General features: G+C 28.7%; 1 long non-coding RNA gene and 2 pseudogenes across 1 annotated transcript in view; 1 reads left to right on the top strand and 2 right to left on the bottom strand.

The window, feature by feature from the left end:
• The first annotated feature begins 1,106 nt into the window (after positions 1–1,106).
• The window catches only part of LOC142325546 (uncharacterized), a 33,051-nt gene continuing 8,357 nt past the window's right edge, over positions 1,107–25,800 (top strand). The window contains exon 1 of the long non-coding RNA XR_012756567.1: positions 1,107–1,191. This is a non-coding gene — a long non-coding RNA (uncharacterized LOC142325546). The remainder of the gene's footprint in view (positions 1,192–25,800) is intronic.
• On the bottom strand, positions 2,216–3,613 carry LOC142324649 (cytochrome c oxidase subunit 2-like; annotated as a pseudogene).
• LOC142324648 (cytochrome c oxidase subunit 1-like) lies at positions 3,352–4,452 on the bottom strand (annotated as a pseudogene).

Below are 25,800 nucleotides of genomic sequence, written 5' to 3'. Positions count from 1 at the left end.
CAGACTTGATAATAGATTTTTTTAATCTTTAGAGAAACATAAACCGTTATCAGTAATAAATTTTACCTATTCTCTCTAGAAACTGAAGTCAAATTCCCTAATTGCAGTTTTTTAACTATCTCATTAGATGTAATGGTTAGCAGTTTAAAAAAGAGTCCCTGTAAAATTATATTGGTTAATTTGTTTAGTGCTAAATTACTCAGCACTAGTACTTTACAGCAAATGCATAACTTTATTCTCAAATACATTTAAACACGTTCAAAATTATGTCGCAAACAACTAAATTCCCTAACTTTTATTTTAAACAAGTAACCGTAATTTTATAACAACGATGAGTAGTACTAATATTAAGCTCGAAGCTTATACATAGTGTTGCCTACCTAACTTTTCAAAGGTCTAAATTTATTGTAGTAATTACAACTGTTTTATAATTTTACAAATTCATAACGTTTTTCTGTTAAATTTTTTTCTGTTTGCTTTTAATAATAAAAGTTGATTTTCATTCATAGATTTTATTACATCAATTCTCTCCGAATTAAATTGTCTACAAGTTTTGAAAATAAAAATTACTCATTTAAGTTATTGTACTTAAAAAAAAGTGTTTTTTGTTTTAAGTTGAGTACTATGAAAACTACAGAAGATACAGTTCTGAGATCTGATTATTCGATTTTTCAGATCAAAAAACAAAGAAAATCATCAAGGTAATCCGTTATAGACGACTTTAAAAATTTCTGAGACCTCATTTCACTCGAGGGAACTGAAATCTGGGCGAAACTTTTCGCTAGCCGTAATTCAATAACAAAGCATTTTCGGACATATGTTTATACAAACTTTATTCTGTATTTCAAGCTCTAGAACCAATTCTCACATTATTTCCGTTTGCTCTTGAATGTATATATTTAAATTGAAATGTAATAACATTTAAACTGAGTTCTGTGTACTATAGCGGCGTGAAATTAAATCACCGTAGCTCTATGATTATAAATGATAAATACTCCATGATAAATACTCTATGATTAAATACTCAAAACATTAACAACTATCAGTTCACGAATTATTTACTGAATATCTGTCAGTAGTTGCCGGTCTATACGGCTTTTCTATTATGAAGGCATAGTAACAACTGATCGTGTGAAAGTTGTTTTTCTAGTTTTTGTGGTTTTCCATGGTCTAAGACCATTTAAAAAAAATGTAAGTGATATTTGATATGTTTTAAAATTAGTGTGAACTGTTTGTTTTCATAATTATTTTAGTGTAAACTTCTCTAGAATAAAGAGTTACAAGTGTGGCAAATACGGATGCTTGAATTATTGAAATTGCTGTTTCAAATGCTGTTAAGGTTATTTGGATTGGTATAATGAATATTAAAATTTTAATAGATGATGTGTTCCCTAATAGGGTTATTAGTAGGTGACCTGCAATTATATTTGCTGTTAATCGAACTGCTAGTGAGATTGGTCGAATAAGATTTCCTGTGGTTTCGATTATAATTATTATTGGTGAAATGGCTGAGGGTGTTCCTTTTGGAAGTATATGTTTAAATATATCATTTGTGAAGTTTTTTCATCTGTAAGTTGTGATTATAATTCATCTTGGTAATGCAATTGACATAGATACTACTAAGTGACTTGTTGATGTAAATACGTAAGGGATCAATCCTATTATATTTCTGATTATGATAAATATAAAGATTGATATTACTATAATTAAAATTTCTTTTTGATGAGTTATTAATTTAAATTCATTTATTAATTTTTTTTCTATTATTTTTATCATTATATTTATTCGAGATTTTTTGGTTCAGTATCATTTTGGTAAAATTACTGTTGTTATTATTATAATTATTCAATTTCTTTGTAAAAGTTTAGTTATTGGATCAAATGTTGAAAATAGTCTGGTTATCATTTTCAGTTAATATTGAATTTTCTTTTTTTTTTGTTTTTATTTTTTTTATTTGTATTTAGGTTAGTTATAAAGAATAATTTTGTTATATTTATTATGATTGTGGCTGTTGTTATTATTAATATGATGTTTCATATAATTGGTGATATTTGTGGAATCAAGATGCACATAGAATGTATTTTTTATTTGACAGTTAAATGTTTTTTTTAAACTAGCTTCTTTCATTAAGAGTATTCGATGTTTACTATATTTTGGTTTAAGAGACCATTACTTTCTTTCAGTCACTTAATGTTTATTGATTTTATGTTTTTATTCATTTAATGCATGATTTTATATTAATTCTTTCTATGGTGATTGGTATAAATCTGTGATTTATTCCACAGATTTCTGAACATTGTCCAAAGAATACTCCTGGGTTTTTAGTTATTAGTCTGATTTGATTAAGTCGTCCTGGGATTGCATCTATTTTTACTCCTATTGATGGGATTGTTCAAGAGTGAATTACGTCGGATGATGATACAATTATTCGAATTTGTGTTGAGAATGGGATAACTATTCGGTTGTCTACTTCAATTAATCGAAATGAAGGCAATTCGGTTTGTGGTTTTATGTATGATTCAAATTCTATTTTTTTAGAGTCTGAATATTCATAAGATCAGTATCATTGATGTCCAATTGTTTTAATAGTAATTGATGGTTTAATTACTTCTTCTATTAGGTATAAGGTTTTAATTGATGGGATGGCGATAAAAATTAAGATAATTGCTGGTATTGTTGTTCAAATTGTTTCTATTAATTGATTTTCTGTTAATATATTATTTGATAATTTATTTTTTGTTATTGTTGCTATTATAATTGTTACTGTTACTGTAATTATTATGGTGTGATCATGGAAATTTAATAGTTGTTCTATAATTGGTCTGGCTCTATTTATTATGTTAAATTTTATTCATGATGATATTTCTAAGGAAATCTTTTTAATTTATTAATGAATTTTAAGTTCATGGCAATTTTCTGCCACTCTTAGAATGGCTTAGATACTAGTGGTAATTCATTAAAAGAGTGTTCAGGGGGCGGTGTAATTGAAAATCATTCAATTGAGGATGATTTATTGTTTTTAAAGATTGTAATTCGTTTAAATGCTATAGCTTCTCACATAATGAATATAAATATTATAATTCTGATTATTGAAATTAATGATCCCATTGATGAAATTGCGTTTCATGTCATGTAGTTGTCTGGGTAATCTGAATATCGTCGTGGTATTCCGGCTAGTCCTAAGAAGTGTTGGGGAAAGAATGTTAAATTTACTCCTAAAAATATGGTTGAGAATTGAATTTTTAATCATTTTTTATTTATTCTTATACCTGTTATTAGTGGGAATCAGTGAATAATTCTTGCTATAATGGCGAATACTGCTCCTATTGATAATACGTAGTGAAAGTGGGCTACAACATAGTATGTATCATGTAAAATTACGTCAATTGAAGAGTTGGCTAGGATTACTCCTGTTAATCCTCCAATAGTGAATAGGAAAACAAATCCTGTAGATCAAATTATTTGGGGTGATTTTTTTTTTGTTATTCCTTGTATAGTGGCTATTCATCTAAAGATTTTAATTCCTGTTGGTACTGCAATAATTATAGTTGCAGAGGTAAAATATGCTCGTGTGTCAATATCTATACCTACAGTAAATATGTGGTGTGCTCATACAATAAATCCTAAAATACCAATTGCTAATATTGCATAAATTATTCCTAGATGGCCAAATGTTATTATTTTTCCTCTTTCATTTGTAATAATATGTGAAATTAATCCGAATCCTGGTAAAATTAAAATATATACTTCTGGATGTCCAAAGAATCAGAATAAGTGTTGATACAAAATTGGGTCTCCTCCCCCTGTGGGGTCAAAAAATGAGGTATTAAAGTTTCGATCTGTTAGTAGTATTGTAATTGCTCCAGCTAATACTGGTAATGATACTAGTAGTAAAACTGCTGTAATTAGGACTGATCAACAGAAAAGGGGTATTTTTTCTATAGTTATTCCTTTTGGCCGTATATTTATTGTTGTTGAGATAAAATTAATTGCTCCTATGATTGATCTTAAACCTGCAATGTGAAGAGAAAAAATAGTTAGGTCTACTGAAGGTCCTGAATGTGCAATTTGGGCTGAGAGATGGGGGTAAACAGTTCATCCTGTCCCTGATCCTGACCCTACAATTGATCTTGCGATTAAAAGTGAAATTGATGGTGGTAGTAATCAAAATCTTATGTTATTTATTCGTGGGAATGCCATGTCTGGTGCACCGATTATTATAGGAACTAGTCAGTTTCCAAATCCTCCGATTATAATAGGTATAACTATAAAAAAAATTATAATGAATGCATGAGATGTTACGATGGTATTATAGATTTGGTCATTTTTAATTATTGATCCTGGTTGTATTAGTTCTAATCGAATAACTATTCTTCTTATTGTTCCAAGTAGTCTAGCTCAGAGCCCAAAAATAAAATAAAGAGTTCCAATATCTTTATGATTTGTTGAAAATATTCATTTATTCATTAAGAATGGGATGGCTGATTTAGGTGATAGATTGTAAATTTATTTAAGGTTTTAAACCTCTCATTATCTGTCTTGTATTCAATTATGATTCTATATTGCAAATATAGAGGTGCATTATTTGCTAAGGCTTATTTACAATAATAATTTTAACTTTGAAGGTTAATAGTTTTTTTAACTTAAATCCTTCTTTAGTTTAATTTAAAGATTATTATTATTGGAATTCCTATTAAATTTAAGATAATTGGGATAATTGATTCTTTTTTTATTATTATTTTTTTTTATTTTTGATTTGTTTGATTTGGTTATTGTAGGAATTATTATGTTTAAGTATATGTATGTTGACATAATTGATGAAATTAGTATAATTAATGGAATTGTTGGTGCTATACAAAGTGTTGATTTTATAATTATTCATTTTATTAAAAATCCTGTAGTTGGAGGTATACCTGTTATTGATAATGATGAAATTATTAGAGATGTTTTTGTTAAATTTGTTTGAGTATTGATTTGGTTTAAAAAATTGATGTTATTTTTTTTGAACGTGTTTATTATAGTTAAGTTGATTGTGGTATATATGATTAATAGAAGAATAAATTGTTGTTTTGAAATTATTAATGAAAAGATTATTACTGGTGAATTTGAGATTGATGAGTATGCTATTAATTTTTTAAGTGATGTTTGTTTTATTCCTGAGATTGGTGCCATAATTATTGATATTATTATTAGTTTAATTCTGGTTATTTGGGTTGCAATAATTGTGGGGATGATTTTTTGTATAGTTATTATTATTATACATATTTCTCATCTTATTATTTGTATGATTCTTGGTACTCATAGGTGGAATGGGATTATACCTATTTTTATTAAAATTCTCATTATTATTAAAATTCTCTCATTAATGGGGCAGTTAATGATAGCGTTAATAATTATTGAGGTTATTATAATTGATGATGATATTCTTTGAATAATTAAATATTTTATAGATTGTTCATTTATTTTATTTATTTTTTTTAAAAGGGGTAGAAAAGAAATTAAATTAATTTCTATAGATATTCATGAGAATATTATTCTGTTGGAGGATATTGTTATAATAATTCTTACAGTTATTGTTGTGATGAATATTGTTTTTGATAAATTTATTTTAATTAAAAAGAGAATTTATTCATCGATGGGGTATGAACCCATAAGCTTAATTTAGCTTATCTTTTTGTAAAAGGATGTGTGATGCATTAAGAATTTTGATTTCTTTAGTTTCAGTTTAATTCTGGATTTTACAATTTAGCATGAGTGAGGTTTCACTTAATTTACTTCATCAAAGTAATCCTTTAATCAGGCATCTTGCTTGAGTATAAAAATCCAGTTTTTTTTCCTTTTTTTTATATATATAATTTTTTTTATACGGTACATTATTTGTTTATTTGGTTTTTTTTAATTTTTTATAATTTTTTGCAATTTTTTTATAATTTTTTTGCAATTTTTAATTTATGAGTTTAATTTTTCAACAAATATTTTTTCGTTATAATAAGATATTTATATTATATCATTCAATTGATTAATTATTATGTTACAAAAAAGAAAAAAGATAATTATATTATATATAGTAATATATTTATTTAAATATAGCTATTTCTCCCTTTAATATTTAATCTTATTAAATATAATATTTTAATTCATAAGTGTTATATAAATTAAAAAATTTATTATATAATAAATAACCTCTTATATTTAATTAAGAATTTTAATGTAATATAGATTTTTACTTAAATGTAAAATAGTTTTTGTAAAGATAATCATCTAAAATAAATTATTTAATTAAATGCATCAATAAGATATTTAATAAAAATTATTCTTATTTTTATGTAAATAATTAATTCATAAGGATTTAATGAAAATTAACTTTTAATTAAATTAAATAGAATTTTATTAAAAATAATTTTATTCATTTAAATAAATTTTAAAGTTTAAAAAACCTAAGGAATATAATTATATTATAATAAGTATATCTAAAAATACATAATTATTAAAAAAAAAAAAAAAAAAAAACCTCATGGTTTAATTCTTATCTTAAGGTTTAGTTTAATAAAATAATTACATATGCTTTATTTAAATATTTATTTTGGTTCTTTAAAAACAAATTTATTATTATAACATTGTTATTAACAATATTAAGGTTATTTTTATTTAAGTTCACTTTTATATATTTAGAACCGTTGTTTTTTTTTTTATAGAAAATTATGATAATGTTAGGGGTAGCTTTATTTTATATTTGTGTGGCTTTTGAATGTAAACTTTTAAGTTCACTTTTATATATTTAGAACCATTGCTTTTTTTTTATAGAAAATTATGATAATGTTAGGGGTAACTTTATTTTATATTTGTGTGGCTTTTGAATGTAAACTTTTAAGTTCACTTTTATATATTTAGAACCATTGTTTTTTTTTTTATAGAAAATTATGATAATGTTAGGGGTAGCTTTATCTTATATTTGTGTGGCTTTTGAATGTCAACTTTTAAGTTCACTTTTATGTATTTTAACTACTGTTTTTTTATTTAAATTAGATAATGTTAGGGGTAGCTTTATCTTATATTTGTGTGGCTTTTGAATGTCAACTTTTAAGTTCACTTTTATGTATTTTAACTACTGTTTTTTTATTTAAATTAGATAATGTTAGGGGTAGCTTTATCTTATATTTGTGTGGCTTTTGAATGTCAACTTTTAAGTTCACTTTTATGTATTTTAACTACTGTTTTTTTATTTAAATTAGATAATGTTAGGGGTAGCTTTATCTTATATTTCCTTTAAAATTATTAGCTTATGATTTTATTTACTGGTTTAAGCTATAATTAATTTAACTTCAGTTAGGGGTAGCTTGAAGTTGTATTTACACAAGGGAGGAGATCCTTTTTTAAATGTAATTTGTTTAGTTTGTTGTTTGTAAATTTGTAGTTAAGGTTCCTTTTAAATATGGTTTTAAAAAAAATTTGATTTTTGTTTTAAAATTTGGCTTTAAATTTATAACGCATGTAAATTTTTGTTAGGTTAAATATCCTTAATGGTTGATTTTTATTTTCAGTGTTAAGGTTTTTTAATTTAATTTTTTAATTTAAGTTATATTTTTTAGAACCAAAAAATGTTGTGCCAGCATTTGCGGTTATTCCTCAGGTTCAAGTTAATTTTTTTTAGAATTTAGTCTTATTTAGTTTTAATATTTTGTATTTAGGTGAAATTTATATAATAAATTTTTTTTTTCTATGTAAATTTGAATTTAAACCAGGATTAGATACCCTGTTATTCTTAATTAGTAATTTTTTTCTAAGGTAGTATATTTTTTATAATTGAAATTTAATAGATCTGGCGGTTTTTAAATCTTTTTAGAGGAACCTGTAATTTAAATGATATTCCACGATTTTTTGTTCCTTTTTTTTCTTGTATATCTCTGTCGTTGAGTGTAATGAAAGTTTATTTTCTTTTTCTTTTTTAAGATTTATGTTAGGTCAAGATGCAGTTATAAGAAGGTTATTATGGGTTACATTAATTTTTGTTTTTTGATTTTTTAATTTGATTAAATCTGAATTTGGATTTAATAGTAATTTTTTTTAATAAATTTTTTGAATTTTGCTCTTAATTATGTACATATCGCCCGTCACTCTCATAAATTGAGATAAGTCGTAACAAAGTAGATGTACTGGAAAGTGTATCTAGAATCGGACTTCGGTTTATTCTTATTTACAATAAGATTTATTACTGTTCAATTCAGTTGAGTCTGATAGGTTTTTTTTTTTTTTTTAAATTTTTTTTGTCTTTCTTTTTTTTTATTTGATTTTTTTAAATTTAGTTAATTGTACAGTGTTGGATAATTAAATTTTATTTTAGAATAATAATTTTTTTTAGTACCGTTTGTATCAGGGTTAATTAATTTTTTAAATTTATTTTTTTTTCCCGAATAGTGAAGATCTATCTTAATCTGTATTTTATTGTGGAATAATTATTTATAAGTTTGGGATTGTTTTGATATGAAATTCATTTCTTTTTATATCTGGTTATCTGGTAAATTGATTTGATCGAGAATTTCTTTTTGTTAATTTTATTTTTTTTCATTTTGAAATTTTATATTAAGGTGGATAAGCTCTTTTTTTATATATAATTTATTTTTTTTCTTTTTCTTGTTGGATTAGAATCTTTCATCATTTAAAGTTCGTTGTAGATTAAATTAAGTTTTTTTTTATATTTATTTTTTTACTGGATTTTAATTAATTTTTTTATTTTTAATTATGATTAAATTAGTAGATTTAAAAATTTTATTTATGAATTAGGGAAAAAATAATTTCGCCTGTTTATCAAAAACATGTCCTTTTGTGATTTATTTAAGGTTTGGCCTGCTCAATGATTTAAATAGCCGCAGTATTTTGACTGTGCTAAGGTAGCATAATAATTAGTCTTTTAATTGAGGTCTGGAATGAAGGGTTTGACGAAAATTATACTTTATTTTTAAAATTTAATTTGAATTTTATTTTTAAGTTAAAAAGCTTAAATTTAGGAGAGGGACAATAAGACCCTATAGATCTTTATTTTGTTTTTAAATTTTTTTTAGTTTATTTTTTAAATTTTTATAAATTAAATTTTGTTGGGGTGACAAATAAAATTTTAATCTTTATTTTTTTTTTTACATTTTTTTATGTATATTTGATCCTTTATTTTGATTAAAAGATTAAGATACCTTAGGGATAACAGCGTTATAAATCTGGAGAGTTCTTATTGATAGATTTGTTTGCGACCTCGATGTTGGATTAAAAGTTTCTGTGGGGTAGGTTTTACAGTTTTAGGTCGGTTCGACCTTTAAAATTTTACATGATCTGAGTTCAAGCCGGCGTGAGCCAGGTTAGTTTCTATCTTCTTTGAATTTATTCTAATTGGTACGAAAGGATTTTTGGTAATATAATAATTTATTTACTAATTTGGCAGATTTAAGTGCTTTAAATTTAGAATTTAATAATGTATTTTTACAGTTAGTAAATGTTTATTCTTAGTTCTTTTTTTTAAATTATTTTTATTCTTTTGGGTGTTGCTTTTTTTACTTTATTTGAACGCAGGATTTTAGGTTACATTCAATTTCGTAGGGGTCCTAATAAGGTTGGTTTATTTGGTTTATTACAGCCTTTTAGAGATGCTTTAAAGTTATTAAGAAGGGAATTTTATTTTCTTGTTTTTGGAAATTATTTAATTTATTTTTTTGTACCTATTCTGGGTCTTTCTGTTTCTTTAATCTTTTGGTTAATATTTCCTTTTAGTTTTAATTTTGTTGGATTTTCTTATTGTCTTTTTTTTTTGTTGTTCTGGTTTGGGGGTTTATTTTATTATAATTGCTGGTTGGTCGTCTAATTCTGTTTATTCTTTATTGGGTTGTATACGAAGAATTTCTCAAAGAATTTCTTATGAAGTTGTTTTTTTTTTAGTTATTTTTTGTTTTATTTCATATTGTGAGTCTTTTAATTTGAATTATTTTTGTTATTTTCAGTTGGATGTTTGATTTATTTTTTTTATTTTCCTTTATTTATAATTTTTCTTTCTTGTATTTTGGCTGAAACTAATCGTTCTCCATTCGATTTTTCTGAGGGTGAGTCGGAGTTGGTTTCTGGATTTAATGTTGAATATAGATCATTTAGATTCTCTTTATTTTTTTTATCTGAATATAGAAATATAATGTTTATGAGATTTTTTACTTGTTTAGTTTTTTTGGGGGGTGATTGTATAATTTTTTTATTTTTATTAAGGTTATTTTTCTTATTTATTTTTTTGTATGGGTTCGTGGTTCTTTTCCTCGTTATCGTTATGATAAATTAATATATATGTGTTGAAGGAGTTATTTACCTGTTACTTTAAATTATATTTTGGTTTTTATTTTTTTTAGGATTTTTTTGTTTTTCATTATTTTAAGGTGATAAAAAAGTTAATAGTATTTTATACTTTCCTATAATTTCAAGTTATATTGCTTTGAGCTTGTTAACTTATAACTTATAATTTATCTCATATCCTTGCAGACATGGGATAAGTAATAAGTAATGATAAATAAATTGTGGTTAAGATTTGTCCTGTGATAATATATGGTTCTTCTACTGGTCGTGCTCCAATTCATGTGAGTAAAATAAGTGTATTTACTATAGTTCAGAATATTATTTTATTTATTGGGTAGAATGATCTTGTTTGAAATTTTATTTTTATTGAGAATGGTATTAAATATACCATAATATATATATAATACATAAATCGTTCAAACAAATACGACGATGGAAATGCTGTCAGAAATCGTTGAACAATCTAATAGAAAGCCATTCTTGAATTTTATTTTTTCGTTTGTTGTCAGTTCTACAAGTTTTCCTTTTAACTGGAATGATGCTGCTGTGTTGAACTTTGAAAAATGATCCAATACCCAGTCTGGTATGTCCATGTTTAAAACGTCCTGAAATCGTTCTTTGAAAACACCGTGGAAGTTCTTCAAATGTTGGCAGTAATCAAGCAAGTCGTCGTTGAAGGATACTGCTGATAAATTAGGGAAGTTATTGATTTTACGTCTGCAATATTTCTCTCGTACAATAGCAGTTTGACTACCAAACCAGCAACGACAGTTTTTTTTTAATCAAGTTCAAGTCGTCGCCTTGAAGCTCGTTAACATCGTTGAACAATTTTTATAGGTCTGTCAAATACGCAGTATCATTCTTTGATGTAATGAGTTTGTCGCGTAACTCTGTGTCATAGTTTTCCAAGAACTCCCATCACAGAGTCAAACAGAGTGTAAAATCGAGTCAGACAAGTACTGTATCTTTTGATAGCAGCGTACTTCTGTGTGAAGCAGCAAGCGGTTGAAATCATCATTAGCAACGCAAAGTTGACGGAATAATCTGTCATGTAGTCAGTTGCTTCTGATTTTGTCAACTGCTGTAAAACATATTGCAGTGATGTATGCAGGCGTTCACTCAGATTTCTCGCAAATAAAGGTCGGCAGTGTACAGCAAAAACGTCTGGAACCTTATTTCTTAAGAATGCAGTAAAACTTTTGTGATGTCCTGTCTAGTCGGAGCGCCATAGTAGCAACTGAAATAATGTTCTTCAAAAGGATTCCTTTTTCGTCACAAAACAATTCAGTGTATGGTAAAAACACAAAACAAAACAATGTGTATTATGTATGGTTTCTCTCTTTGCATCTGCCTCTAAATTTCTAGAAAATAATAGTTCTTAACATGTTTTCTCATCTTTAATAAACCTCATGTATGACAACAATGCTTCATTATTTGATGAAGTGGACTCATCCAACTGAATTGAAAATCGGTGAGTCTTTAGATGATTGCATAATAATTCTTCGATGTTTTCAGCCATCTCATCAATTCATCTTTGCACATAACTATTGCTCAAAGGAATTTTTCGGATAATATCTGCCTCTGGTTTATGGAGCACAGTGGTTATTACTTCTTTTACTGTCGGTAAAATTAAATCATCCCTACTAGTGTGTGGTTTGGCTGTTTTAGCAATTAGCAATGAGGTATTGTACAAAACTCAAAGTCTGTCATCGTCTTGCTCGAAAGTCGCTGAAAAACGTTTTGAAAATAAGCTTCACCTTTGTCTTTCTTTTCTGAGCGCATTATATTAAAATGATCTTGTAGCCTGGAAGGCACTTCGCTTCATTTGAAAATGTTTTTTGACAAGTAAGGCACATTAGCGATGATGTATTTGTGGGATTTTCAATAAATCCGTATTTAATATATTCCACACTGTACTGTCGTTTCTTCTTTTTTGCTACCGACATGGTTTTTGACTACACAAATACCGTGAGTAAAAGATTTACTTTAAAAAATCAGCTACCGATTGCACGGGAAAATACTAATTAAAAAAAAAGAAACAATTACTGCCTTTATATAGGTTTGAAATGCAACACGCACCTACAGGAATAAACATGCAATTACTCATTTACCGCATGTGACAGAATTCGTACTGACCACGTTAGAACAAGCATCAATAATTCTGTTAATTCATGCAGGATTGGACAAATCGCGTTGTTTAACTCATACAGATCTAAATTCATATAAAAATTGAATTAAGCGTTGATGACTTAATCATTTTAATACATGTTTGAGAAATGCTACATGATTCATAAACTAAACGGCATTTTAAACAGGGCGTAAGCTGTAATTTGGTATATAAACATAATACGCAAAAATATGTTTGTTTATTTTTTCTCCTTCATTCTTCGTTGGTAATTTAATAATAATGCTTTATATATAATAAATATTCGTTTGTTTTACATATTTATTATAAGTAGTCGTCAAAATGACACATTTGGTGACTGCTACACAGAACAAAGTAAGGTTCGAACTTGCGTTAGGAATGTGGCTGTACAACAAAGAATATATTAATTTTAACCTTAATTAAAATATTAGGTTTAATTTTTACTTACTTGTACGAAGTAAAGGAAGTATTATGATCGCGAATAATTTCGGTTTCCAGATTTCAACAGTAATATCCATTTTGACCATTCTGAATTCATTTTGACTAGTTTCGGCGTGACGTCTGTGCGTACGTATGTATCTCGCTCGCATAACTCAAACACTATTAGCCGTAGGATTGCAATTTTGGATTTAGGACTGTTGTAACATCTAGTTGTGTATCTCCCCTTTTGATTGAAATCGACTGAACCGAAAGTGTCCAAAAAAGTCCAAAATCCAAAAAAAAATCTGGATTTTGGACTTTTTCTTAACTGCAGTAATAAAACCTTATTGAGAACTTTTCAATGATATATCATAAGTAGTACTTATTTTCTTTGGTTCCAAAGTTATAGCCAAATAAAATTTTAATTAATGATATATTTTGATCTTAGGGGAAGGCACATTGGTTCCAATCAGACTTCATCTCTTTTTTTTTTAACTTTTTTTTTATTATTATGAAAAAATAACAGGTTTTTAATGAATTAAAATTTGATGTACTTTTCATTTTAATAAAATGTGTACATGTAATTAAATAGGCACACAAGGAAGTTTTGTGTTGTACACACCAGATGTTTTTATTTCATACTACTGCTACATTATACACTGGTACAAAAAATTAAAGGGACACCTATATTTTATGATAAAAAATGATTGTATTCAAACTGTTTTAATTTTGCAACCAAGGGGCTTAGAGAGATAAATAAGAAAAAAGAAATTAAAGCTTGAATACTCTACTTTTTGACAGTGCTCTTCAGATTTCAAAAATCATCTAATTAAAAAAAACATCAATGAGAAAAAAAATTTTAAAAATTTGAAAATTTTTCTTAGTGTTTGATCAAATGCTTAGGGGAAATGAAATTAAGACTGTAACATGATCTTGGGTTAACCTAAGAGCGGGTGGTACATGTTGCATTCTCAATGTTTAAAGATTTCAATACCTTGGCAGAAAATGAACAAAAGCAAAAAACTACAATGCTACATTAAAGACTTCACAATTTGTCATTAAAGATAGATCAAAACCCTTTAATTCCCATATTATTTGTATCAATGCGTCGCTTAAATCAGGAAATATGCAGCATTAGAGACAAAAATGCCTTTTCTCTTTAAAGTGCAATATTTAAATTCTGAAGGTCATCAAAATTAATATTAAATCTGAGTTCATGATAACAAAACTCCTTTTACATTGAAAACCTTCTCGTGTTACAGGAGAGATGGTTTTGTATGCTAACTGCAACATGGAGAAAATATTGTAAATATAAACACTAAGTTAATTAGGTAATATACAAATATAACACAGAATTTATTCTTTACTTATAAAAATTGAATTGTTTTTTTTTTTGGTTTTTCAGGGCAAAAAACATTTTCATATTATTATTGCCGGGTCATTTTGCATTTGTTTTAAAAAACAAAGCGTTAAAATTTACAATTAAAAAATTTAATAAAGGTGAATTAAGTGAAATGTCATTGAATTAAGTAAAATCAATAATTTATTTGAAACTGTTAATTACCTTTAAATATTTGTTTCCTTTTTTTTAACACCTAAATTTTGTATCATTAATGCTACTATTTTTTAAGTAATTCTTGTTATTAAATTTAAAAAAATAATAATCTGGAACTATATTTTATTATTGTTAATCTAAAGTTTTTGTGAAAGTGAAAATTTTTTTAATTAATTAGTATTTTTATTAAGTATTAGTTAATACTTAAATTCATACTTAGTACAAATTCATCGACAAATTAATATTGTTACCGTAAAAAATCTTTTAATTACATTTTAAATAAATTGGTAGGAATATTTTTTTAAATTGTTCAGTATTTTATTAAAAATGACAATGGAAACATGACAACATCCTTTATCATACACTCAACGTTTTGCATTGAGTTATACGAAAACATTGTCTGGTGTGGTGAAGGTTGATATTGTGATTTTTTTTTCAATAATAGGTGACCACTCCTTTTAGCAAAGATTGCACATTTATAAATATATGCACAAGGATAAGTTAAATATTTAATTTTCTAATTATCAGTCTACTTGATAATTATGTGGGTAGTATTATCTTTTATCATAATAGAATTTTTATTTCTTGAAATATAAAAGTTTTGGATGCTTGTTACATTCAATCTAACTGTACTGTTTTGTATTGAAGAGTTAAGTAGAACAGAATCATTAAACTTGTCATCATAATTAATTATTTATTATAATTCAATATTTGCAAGTACAAGTAGATTAGAGTATTGTATTTTAAGTGTCTTGCAAACGTCAAATACTGAATTTTTCAGGAATTAAAATGAGGCTGTTAGATTACTGTTTGTCAAATGCAACTAAGAATCATATAGCTTGATAGATAGATATTAGTAAATTTAAAATTTTAATATTTCATGTTTTTCTGTATATACGCTTAGAGAAAAATGTTTATTCCTAATACAATATCAATATTAACATCTATCAAATCAAAAATAGAATATGAATTTCATACAATAATACAAAGTAGGAAATTCTATTTGCCAAAATACGATTATGTGAGAATACATGTTTTTATCCTTTTCAATATATTGTAGCCAATAATAAGATAAAACAACATGAAAATATTTTTAAAGGTACCATTTTTACCATTTCTACTTTCTTTTCACATCATAAGACTAATTTTTTTTTCTGTAGTAAAAGTGTTAGGATCAGTTTAGCAATTTAGCAACAACTTATAATTTTTTATTCCTTATTCATTTAGTAATTTTATCACATTTAATGATTCCAGTCAGCCAAAAAACTTGGCAGTTATTAATTTAAATCTAACTAAACATGATTAGCCAAAGCTAAACAAAAAATCTGATGTGGACACCACATGACTTCGTTGTACGCCTATTAAATTACATATACACGTTTTTAAAAGTACATAGAATGTTATTTCACTAATAACTTCTGATTTTTTTTCATAATTTTTTTTTACAATCAAGGTTAATAATTATTAATAAATCAATATATTTAAATTAAAAACAAGGAAAACGAAAAAAGAAAAAAGGAAGAAAATGTTGCAAACAAAGAAACAATAAAAAACATTAGACAAGATGATAAGTATAAAGTTGAAGAAAACGTTAAGACCAAGGAAAGAATAAAAAAATTAAGAAAGGATGATGAATATAAAGGGACAGAAAATTTAAAAACTAGAGAACGTGTAAACGAATTAAGATCAGAAGAATTACATTAAACCAAAGAGCGATAAAATGGTTGGCAACAAATAAACGAAATGATGGTCAACTTCGACTTAGGGAGAGTATTTTCCATCAATATCAGAGGAATAATGAAATAAAAGATACGAATTTTTTGCATTAAAGATCAGGAATGTATGCCTAAGTGTTTATGTTGTTCTTGTGAGGCTTTATTTTTCAGTCACTCTGTAGTTAACTTTAAATGTAAATAAAATTAAACTAGAATTACAAAAAATAATACGATCTAAATTATAATTTTCAATTAATATTAAATAATCAGATGTTTCATCAAATCTATTACATTTACACATATGTAATAATAATACCTATTGAAAGTTTACACATTTTTAAAAGTATAAAATGTATAAATGTATACTAAAGTATAATGTATAATAGTTATTTCATTAATAACTTTTAATTTTTTTCATATATTTTTTTCAGTTGTTATTATTGAATAATTATTTATTTAACTTTTTTTTACAGTCACGGGTTAATCATTATTAATAAGTCAATATATTTAAATTAAAAAAAAAGTAGATGAAGTCTTATTCGAACAGATGTAATATCCAAATACTTCATTATTTAAAACTTTATTTGGCTATAACTCTAGAACCAATGAAAATAAGAACCACTTATGATATATCGTTGAAAAGCTTTCGATGAGGGCTTATTACTGCAGTTAAGAAAAAAAATTAAAAGTTCAAATATTTTGGGTTTTTGGGCTTTTTTTGAACCCTTTTGATTCAGTCGATTGCAATCAAAAGAGGAGATGCACAATTAGATGTTACAAGAGTCCTAAATCCAAAATTTCAACATCCTACGGCTAATAGTTTTTCAGTTATGCGAGGTACAAACGTACGTACGTACAGACGTCACGCCAAAACTAATCAAAATTAATATTTCCATTGAAATCTGAAAACCGAAATTTTTTGCGATCACAGTACTTCCTTTACTTTGTACAAGGAAGTAATAATTAATAAACAGATATGTATATAAACTCTGTATTAATTACCTCAGTATTTGAGACAGCATATATTTGCGTATTTGTTTCATTAATGAATAGTTAAAAAACCGCTTTATTGTTACAGTTTGCACTTAAATAAATCTGGATAAAGTACATTATGGAAAATATTGCATGAACTGATTAAATGCTGTTACATCATCAGATCAAATAATCCAGTAAAAACAACATCTCCTCTTTGTTTAATGAACTAGCTAAAAACAAAGGTAGCAGTTTATTTAATGCTAGAGAAAAGTCTATTAAAAGCGAATTCGTGGAAAACAATATTGGTAACTGTATAAGTAGCAAAAGGAAATTTTCATTGATGATGACTTTATATAATAACTGACAGAAAGGAATATTGAGGTTAATAACATTTAAATTTGTAATATAAATTTGACCCAAAATATTGAAGTACACAAAGGCCAGAATCAGAAAAATTTTTACAAAATACTCTGAAAACAACATTACAATATTCAACATATTTCATCAAACGGGACGAATTTAATTAACATGTTTTAATTTTAGCCTTTTCCAATTATGTTGTTTTCACTGAACTTGAAGGGAAGAAGTCTGAACTCATTGTTTGTATAAATTAGTTTTTATTACTACAGATTATTTGTTAGATTGTTGATTTTTTTTTTATTACTATAAGATTTTAAAAATGGAGGTTAGCGAGATACTTCAAGTACGGTAAAGAACCAAAAATGTTGATTATGTGTGTAATTTGCATCTGAAATGGATTTTGAACTTGCTGTATAATGCAGTTAAGAAATTGCAACAATGGCACAGTTGTTCCCAAACTTTTCCGGGTTGCGGCTCCCTTTTTCAATTAAAATATTTACATGCCACCCTTTTTTTCTTTTTTTTTTTAAGAGGTGGAGGACCCTATTTACGGGCGCCTTAGCATTGTCGGGAACGCTAACAGGTTCCACAAGATGTTATTAAATGCGTATGTGTTCCTGCGAACTACCGACTAAACCTCCACCCCTGGTTACCCTTCCTGGTACAACTGGTGTGCATTACTTCTGGAAGGGGGGGAATACGCCCTCAAACACATTCAGACACGGACCTCACACCCACAAGATACCAAACATCAGACTAAGTCTCACCACAGATTCCGTAACATCCAAATATCACTCAGAAAACACGCCTCTCACACCATAAATCACATCAAAGCCAGTCGTATCCAATCACATAAACAAATACCTCACAGACAATCGAACACTATAGTATTCGTACCTCACGGGTCAACATCGGACGCGGAAGCGGAGTGCCCACGAACTCATCGCACCCAGGCGATCTCCACACGTACGGAGAACCCCCCTAGGCTCTCAGCCGCGTGCCTGTCCGTCCCCGCACAGGGGTCTGATGACCCCTTCTTCTACCTCTGCGAGACTCCTCCCAGACGTACAGCTCTTTCATGATCTTCCTAGCAAACCTTGCTACAGCCGTCCAGTTTTCTGCGCTTTCTAACATGATCTGCTGCATGCTCTTCCTACCAGAGAAAAATGGAAAATGCTCCTGCATTTCCCTTTTGCTATGGTGTCCAATATTTCCCTCCTTGCATCCTCAAATCGGGAGCAGTGGAAGAAGACGTGATATGCTGTCTCTTCCTCTTTACACACACCGAACAACTAGCTTAAACCTAAAAAGGTATTCACTACCTCCCCCCCCCCCTCCGTGGCCCGCTAGAAACTGTGTGAGACAGTAATCCAGCGAGCCATGCCGTCCTACCGGAAGTAAATGAATGACTACTCGTAAGTAAGAGATAAAAATAAATAAAACTCGTCTATTTTCATTATTTTTTCATTTTATTAACATTAAATTAATTATAAATGTCTTGGTTCAGTTAATTATGAAGCTTTTACAGTATTTCGCGGCGCCCCTGTGAAGAGGCCGCGGCTCTCCAGATCGCTGCGGCGCACAGTTTGGGAATCACTGCAATATCATATTATTAAGGGGTATACAATGGAAAATAACAATAAAAAAAAGGTTCACTGAAAATTTTTCATAATGTTTTGACATGTTCACTGAAAAAAAAATTATTAGTTAAGGGAATTTCAATGTAGATATTTACAAAAATATTTAAGAAATTCTTAATTTAAATGCACATGCAATTTTAAAATTACGAAATGTTTATAAAACAGTAACCGATCTTATTTTAACTAACTCCTTTTCTTTTTAGCTTCCGGAACCACCGTAAGTTATTACTTCAGAGGATGACATGTATGACTGTAATTGAATTGTAGCCTTGTACAGTCTCAGGTTGACCGTTCCTGAGATGTGTGGTTAACTGAAACCCAACCACTAAAGAACAGCGGTATCCGCGATCTAGTATTCAAATCCGTATAAAAATAACTGCTTTTACTAGTATTTGAACCTTAGAATTCTTGACTTCGAAATCAGATGATTTGCGATGACGAGTTTAACCACTAGACCAATCCGGCGGGTACTAACTTTTTTTTTTTTTTTTTTTTTTTTTAGGGCGAAAAACGATTGGTCGTTATCATCGCCCGGAAAATAGATAAATAAATAAAAGTAATTAAAACTTAAAACTACTATCACAGGAAGCAAAATCCGGAATGGGTGTAAAAGGCCCATTCTCGGATAACAAAAACACTAACATGTAACTTAAAACTACGTTAAAAACTATCATATTAAAACTAAATAAAACTTAAAACCAAAAAAAGAGATAAAATTTACAACTAATATCACAGACGAATTTAAAAAACATAAAAAAAACAACAAAATATGAATATATATATATATAAAACAAAATTCCGATAGGGAATGTAAAAGGCTCGCTACTCGGATAACAAAAACAATACATAGGACTAGAGTACTTAAATTTTTTGTATTAACCCTATACTACGCAAAAACAGAAACATCCGGTTAACTAACTTAACTGACAGCAAGTTCATATAGAAAGTAATGAGTTATCAGATCGCAAGTTTCATGTTATAAAGATTCCAGTAAATTTTAGTTGAGAGATAAATAACAAAATAACCAAATTTTAGAACTTTATTCCACAGAAATAGCATAATTATATGGAAAAGATAGGTGGGCCAATAAAAACAAAAATCAGTCTAATTTGAAATTTTACAGATGTATTAACTTATAACTTCAACATAGTTTGTTGTTAAGGAAAAACCGCTTAAATATAATTCAAGAAATGAATAAATGGCCAAATATTCAACTTAAGGAAGAGGATAGGCATGAATGAGAAAAGTGCATTTAGTGGAAAGAAACTAAACCATTTGATTAAACAAAGTTTCAAGAAAATAAAAAATAATTATGAAAAGTAAGTATAAAAAACTAATAGAATTAAAATGGCTAACAAATTTAAAACCATAACAATATTAACCTTGACTCGGCAGTTTTTTGTTTAGTAACATGAGGAAAACCATTATAATATACCACCATATTAATTCATAAAGCAATAACTGTCAAAAATTGTCGATTGTAAAGAAAATTTATCGCCAGATAAAAAGAAATTAGCAACCAATTAATAAACTTTTTTTTTAAACAGCAGTAATTACAGTTAATAAGATAATAAGAGTAAGGAAATCAATTTTCCATATTTTAAAATATTGAAAATTTTTAATTGAAACTAATTTTTCATACTTTAAAATAATTTACGCAACATTTAGTAGGTCCTACTAAATTGGACCTACCATTAATTACTTATTATAATTAATGCCTTGCTTGAAGCAGGACTAGCCCACAAATGATTAACAGAATAGTCAAAATTAAACATTTCCATAAACATAATGATAAAATGAGACCAGAAAATTTCTCACCTTAAGAATGCATAGAGTTGCATAAATTAGAATTTTATCTAAATGAAAATAGTATACGTGGGTGATAATGATGCAATGGATTCGAGAGGAAAGGCTCTATTAGCATACATATATGTATATTCATACATGAATGAATATATTATATATACGTATATATATATATATATATATATAAAATGCACGAGAGGTTATCTCAAAGCAAACATCGTTTCATTGTAAAAAAATTTATTCTGAAAAATTAATAAATATTTTTTATTTTTCTTATATTACTTTACTATATAATCGCCACGTGAATTAAGACATTTGTCGAAGCGATACACCAGCTTCAATAAACCGTCGTGTTCTTCTGCCGAAAGTCCATTTAGCCACTGATTAACAGCATTTTGAAGTCCATCGTCATCCACGAATTGCTTCCACTCAAAGGTTCTTTGAATTTCACAAAAAATAAATGGTAATCAGAAGCAGCTAAGTCCGGGCTATATGGTGGGTGATCGTAAATTTCCCAGTAAATCACGTGTCGGACCCTCAACTTGTGGACGTGCATTATCGTTCAGCAGGACGATGTCGTCGGTCAGCCGCCTACGACGCCGACTTTGAATGGCGCGCAGTAACTTGCGTAGAGTTTCGCAGTAGGCTTCTGCATTTATAGTTGTTTCACGTGGCATGAAATTAATCAGCAGGATGGCAAACCGATTACAAAAGACTGTAACCATCAGTTTGCGTCCAAATAGCTGCGGCTTGATGTGTGTTGATCTGTTTGGTGGTTGAGGATGACGCCATTCACTCTACTGCCGTTTTCTCTCTGGCATGTAATACGAAATCCATGTTTCATCGACGGTAACAGTTAAGTTAAGAAACTCATTACCTTTTTCTGTGTAGCGCATCAAAAATTCCAAAGTAGATCCCATTCGGATTTTTTTGTGATGTTCCGTTAAGATGTGCGGCACCCAACGTGCACGAACCTTTCTGAAGCCTAAATAGTCATGAACAATGCGACTGATAACTGCTCTTGAAACATCAGGAGAAAGAAGGGCCACGTCGAAAATCTTAGGCGACGGTCTTTTTTGATTTCATCATCGACGCGTTTCAACAAGTCCTGGGTGATCATCAAGGGCCTCCTCGAACTTTCTTCATCGTGCACATTAATTCTAAATTTTCCCACCATTTTCGGACGTTTCATTCACTCATTATATTCGGCAGATTTTAGAGCGAGGTTGGACTGCATGTTCATAGGTGATGAATGAAGACAACGCCTTGTTGCTTGTTGAATAATGGTTTAATGAATTGTCGTCTTGACAGTACAATTGTAACGTACAACTTGACATATAAAAATAAAAAAATAAATAAAACATTACAGCTAACGTTCATCCGAACAAAGAATGGAGTCCATCCAGATTAAGAGTATGATCTGACCGCCTTGGATCAAATTCGAACGCCGAATACTAGTACGAGCGGAACTCTCCGGTGAGCGCTTGAACCCACTAGATCGTAGCACCGGACGGCTCGACATGAAACGGAACAATATTATCACCGCACATAGCCACCAACTGCTATGAATTTCAGCCGGCTTAACGTTTTGATTGTTTAAAAAACGTATGACCACGTATTTCACGGTCGGTGGCAACATCGATTTTCCTATTCATTTTATAAGGTAATAACTGACACGTAATCAAAGATACTACAACGTAACTAATTACAAACAAGAATGCAGTGTGTACATTACTAGTATGGCCATTAACGACACAAGTTCGCCAACATTAAGGAGAGAAATTTCCCAGCGGTCTTTACTTAAGAGATATCCCTCCCTTTATGTATGTTTATATATAAACTGTGCACATGTATATATATATATATATATATATATATATACACACATGTGCACAGTTGTATTGTGTATGTATACATTGTATTAGATTAAATACACCATGAACTGACAGCAAGAAATTTCTTTCAAATTATTTAAGTCAATAAAAAAGTGTTATTCCAGCCATAGTTTTCTTTGTAACATAAAACATTGGAAAACGAATTTTATCCTAATGTTATAGTAGCAACAGTAGTTGTATTAGATACTTGGTGGTGCGTATACATTTTCACATTTTACTCATAATGTGTGAAAAACAAGATTTCTCATTTTCGTATCAGTGCAATATATTTCCATGGACAGGACAACATTTTAATGTTAATTACACACGAACTCCTCTACTTTGTAGTCGTTTCCGTTGAATAATTGTATGAGTACCAAACACAAACACTAATGAAAGTCATACCGACCTCCGTTAGAAGGCCGATGGCTGTTCATCGGCTGCCAAATGAAAGGCAGGGTGGTAGCGACTTGCCTTTATCTGAAGAATTTGGGTTCAAGATCAAATAATGCAATAACATAGCAAGAGTATTGTTAATATTTAACCAGTAACTTTTTTTATTTACCTAGAAACAGTTCAACCTGTATTACATATTTCTTCCAAATTAGTGGATATTCGCAGATAAATTATAAATATAGTCTAACCAAACTTAACCCATTCATTAGTGAGCTTTGCTCACTAACCTTGACTAGTGAGTGAAGCGAGCGTAGGTTTAGTTTGGTTAGATTATATTTATAATTTTTCCAAATCCATACTGATTTGGAATAAAATGTAATACATAATATGTAAGTAAAAATAATCATTATGGGGGTAAACAGAAAAGCCCCTAAACATTTAACTCAGCAATTTTCTCTTGGGCTCTCAGTAAACAGGAAAAATAAGTACAAGAGTGTTCAAGGTTAATAATAAGACATCGAAAGCTAAGAGTGATGGACTTGGGGATCGCCATGGCAAAGGGCCTAGGAAAAAGACATTAAAATTGCTAAATCTATTATCAATATTAATCTTGTTACATTTTACAGAAAGAAGGCTTTGTTTGTGATAAGATTTACCACATCTGTGTGAGCAAAAGATATTGAGTCTGTCTTTGAACCCTTAGCTTTAAGCTTTTCTAAAGTCACAACATTAAATACAAGATTTTCTTCCTATTATTCATTCCATGTTGAAGTTGTAGCTTCTGATCATAATAAAATAGATGTTCCTGATACATGGCCTATGGTTGTTCTGATTGTGCTATTTATTTGAGCTTTAAAACATAACCAAGACATGCCTGAAATTGTTGATGAAAACCTTTTCCTAGGAAGGGTCTCAAACAGCACAGAATGAAATTAAAGACCTCTTAATATTTTACAAAATTGTTTGCAGAGAAGTCATTTACAAAGAGTTTAGTTTACAAAGGGTGAAGACATTTTTCAGTTATGTCTGCTGATTATGATATAGTGATCACCAAGATGTGGTTTGTGTGTCGGCATCTAGTTTGGAAATTTTTCCTGATTCCTATATTGTATATAGATCGGATAGGAAGAATGTGCATCTGTCAAGCATGAAGGTGGTTCTTTGGTGGTGGTAAAGAATGCTTCCACAGCCATCAGAAGGTCAGATCGGGAGATCGCTCCTGAAGTCATCTGGTTGGAAATATTGTGATTTTGGTCGAAATATTTAAAAGAAATCATTACTTCCTGCCTTTTCTGTATCCCACCAACTTAACATTATTTTGATTGACAACACCTTATTGGTCCGATGAAGTTTTAAAATAAATTTTTAAAAGCAGATTTTCTGCCCTTACATGACATTTGTTTGTGAGCCTTGGTATAGAAAATTTCCAAAATGTATTCCTTAATGCTAGGTTTAGTTTCAGAGATGTGTATTATTTTATTTAATACAATCTCTGACCAAAGTTTACTTTTAAGTCAGAAAGTGTTCTTTGTCCATTTAAGGAAGTAGTTACCAAACCAACTTTTCAATGTTATAAATTTATTGTACTAAAAAAAGTTGATTTTAATTTTTACAAATTCATAACATTTTCTGTTAGTTTTTTGTTCTGTATTATATTTAATAATTAAAGTTGATTATTTTTAAGTCTTCTAACAAAGTTATTTTAGTTCAAACCTAAAAAAAAAGTGTTCTTGGTAATTGAATTTTTCTGTTTTACTTTGGTTTTCATGAAAACTAGAAAAGTAAAGTGCTGGGACCGGTTTTATTCAGTTTTCAGGAGAAAAGGCGTAAGAAAAGTTTACCCTTTATATAAAATCTTAAATATTTCAGTATGCTCTCATTTCACCAGGTGAATTAAAATTCAAATGAAATTTTCACTAACTAGAGAAAACATTTTTGAACATACGAGTATGTTTGAATTAACTTTTTCCTTATTGATAGCTGTAGAATGTTTTCCAAACTTATTTCCATGCAAAAAAATACTGGAAAGCCAAACATACATGTTTGGCTTTCCCAGCATTTGCCATGGTTTTGAATAATCCTACGATCGCATGTTGCCAGTCAGACTGACAGGAAATGACTAACCTGAAACAGTTAATGGAAAACATTGAAGAGAAAGATGATATCATGAGAAGGTGGCCAAAAGATTTCTTCACACATACAAAGATGTAGATGAATCATGCTTCGATGAAGGAAGGGCAGATGCTGCTTTCTTATTTGACCTGGGTGCAGAGGTTAATACCTTTCATAGTAAGATTTATAAGTATATTCCCAATTTGAGGCATCTCCTTGTTAAGAGTACACTTAAAGGAGGCCAGCTGTTACACCCCAATTGTTACTGGGATAGGAACTGAACATGGCCAATCAAATAGTATACATTATGGTGCTTGACCCCTCCAAGGGTGGCACAAAAGCAATCAATGACATGAGAGATTGTATTGGTAGAATTTAAATACTGATGGGTGGGAGATCAATCATGATCTAGCTTAGAGCAGGCTCAGTCAATACATGAAACCCCTACTGGAATTACTGGTAGGAGACATAACATCCTTAT

Source organism: Lycorma delicatula, chromosome 5, assembly GCF_047948215.1.
Source record: "Lycorma delicatula isolate Av1 chromosome 5, ASM4794821v1, whole genome shotgun sequence".
Classification (NCBI taxonomy): Eukaryota; Metazoa; Arthropoda; class Insecta; order Hemiptera; family Fulgoridae; genus Lycorma; species Lycorma delicatula.
This window is presented reverse-complemented; position numbering and strand designations above follow the sequence as displayed.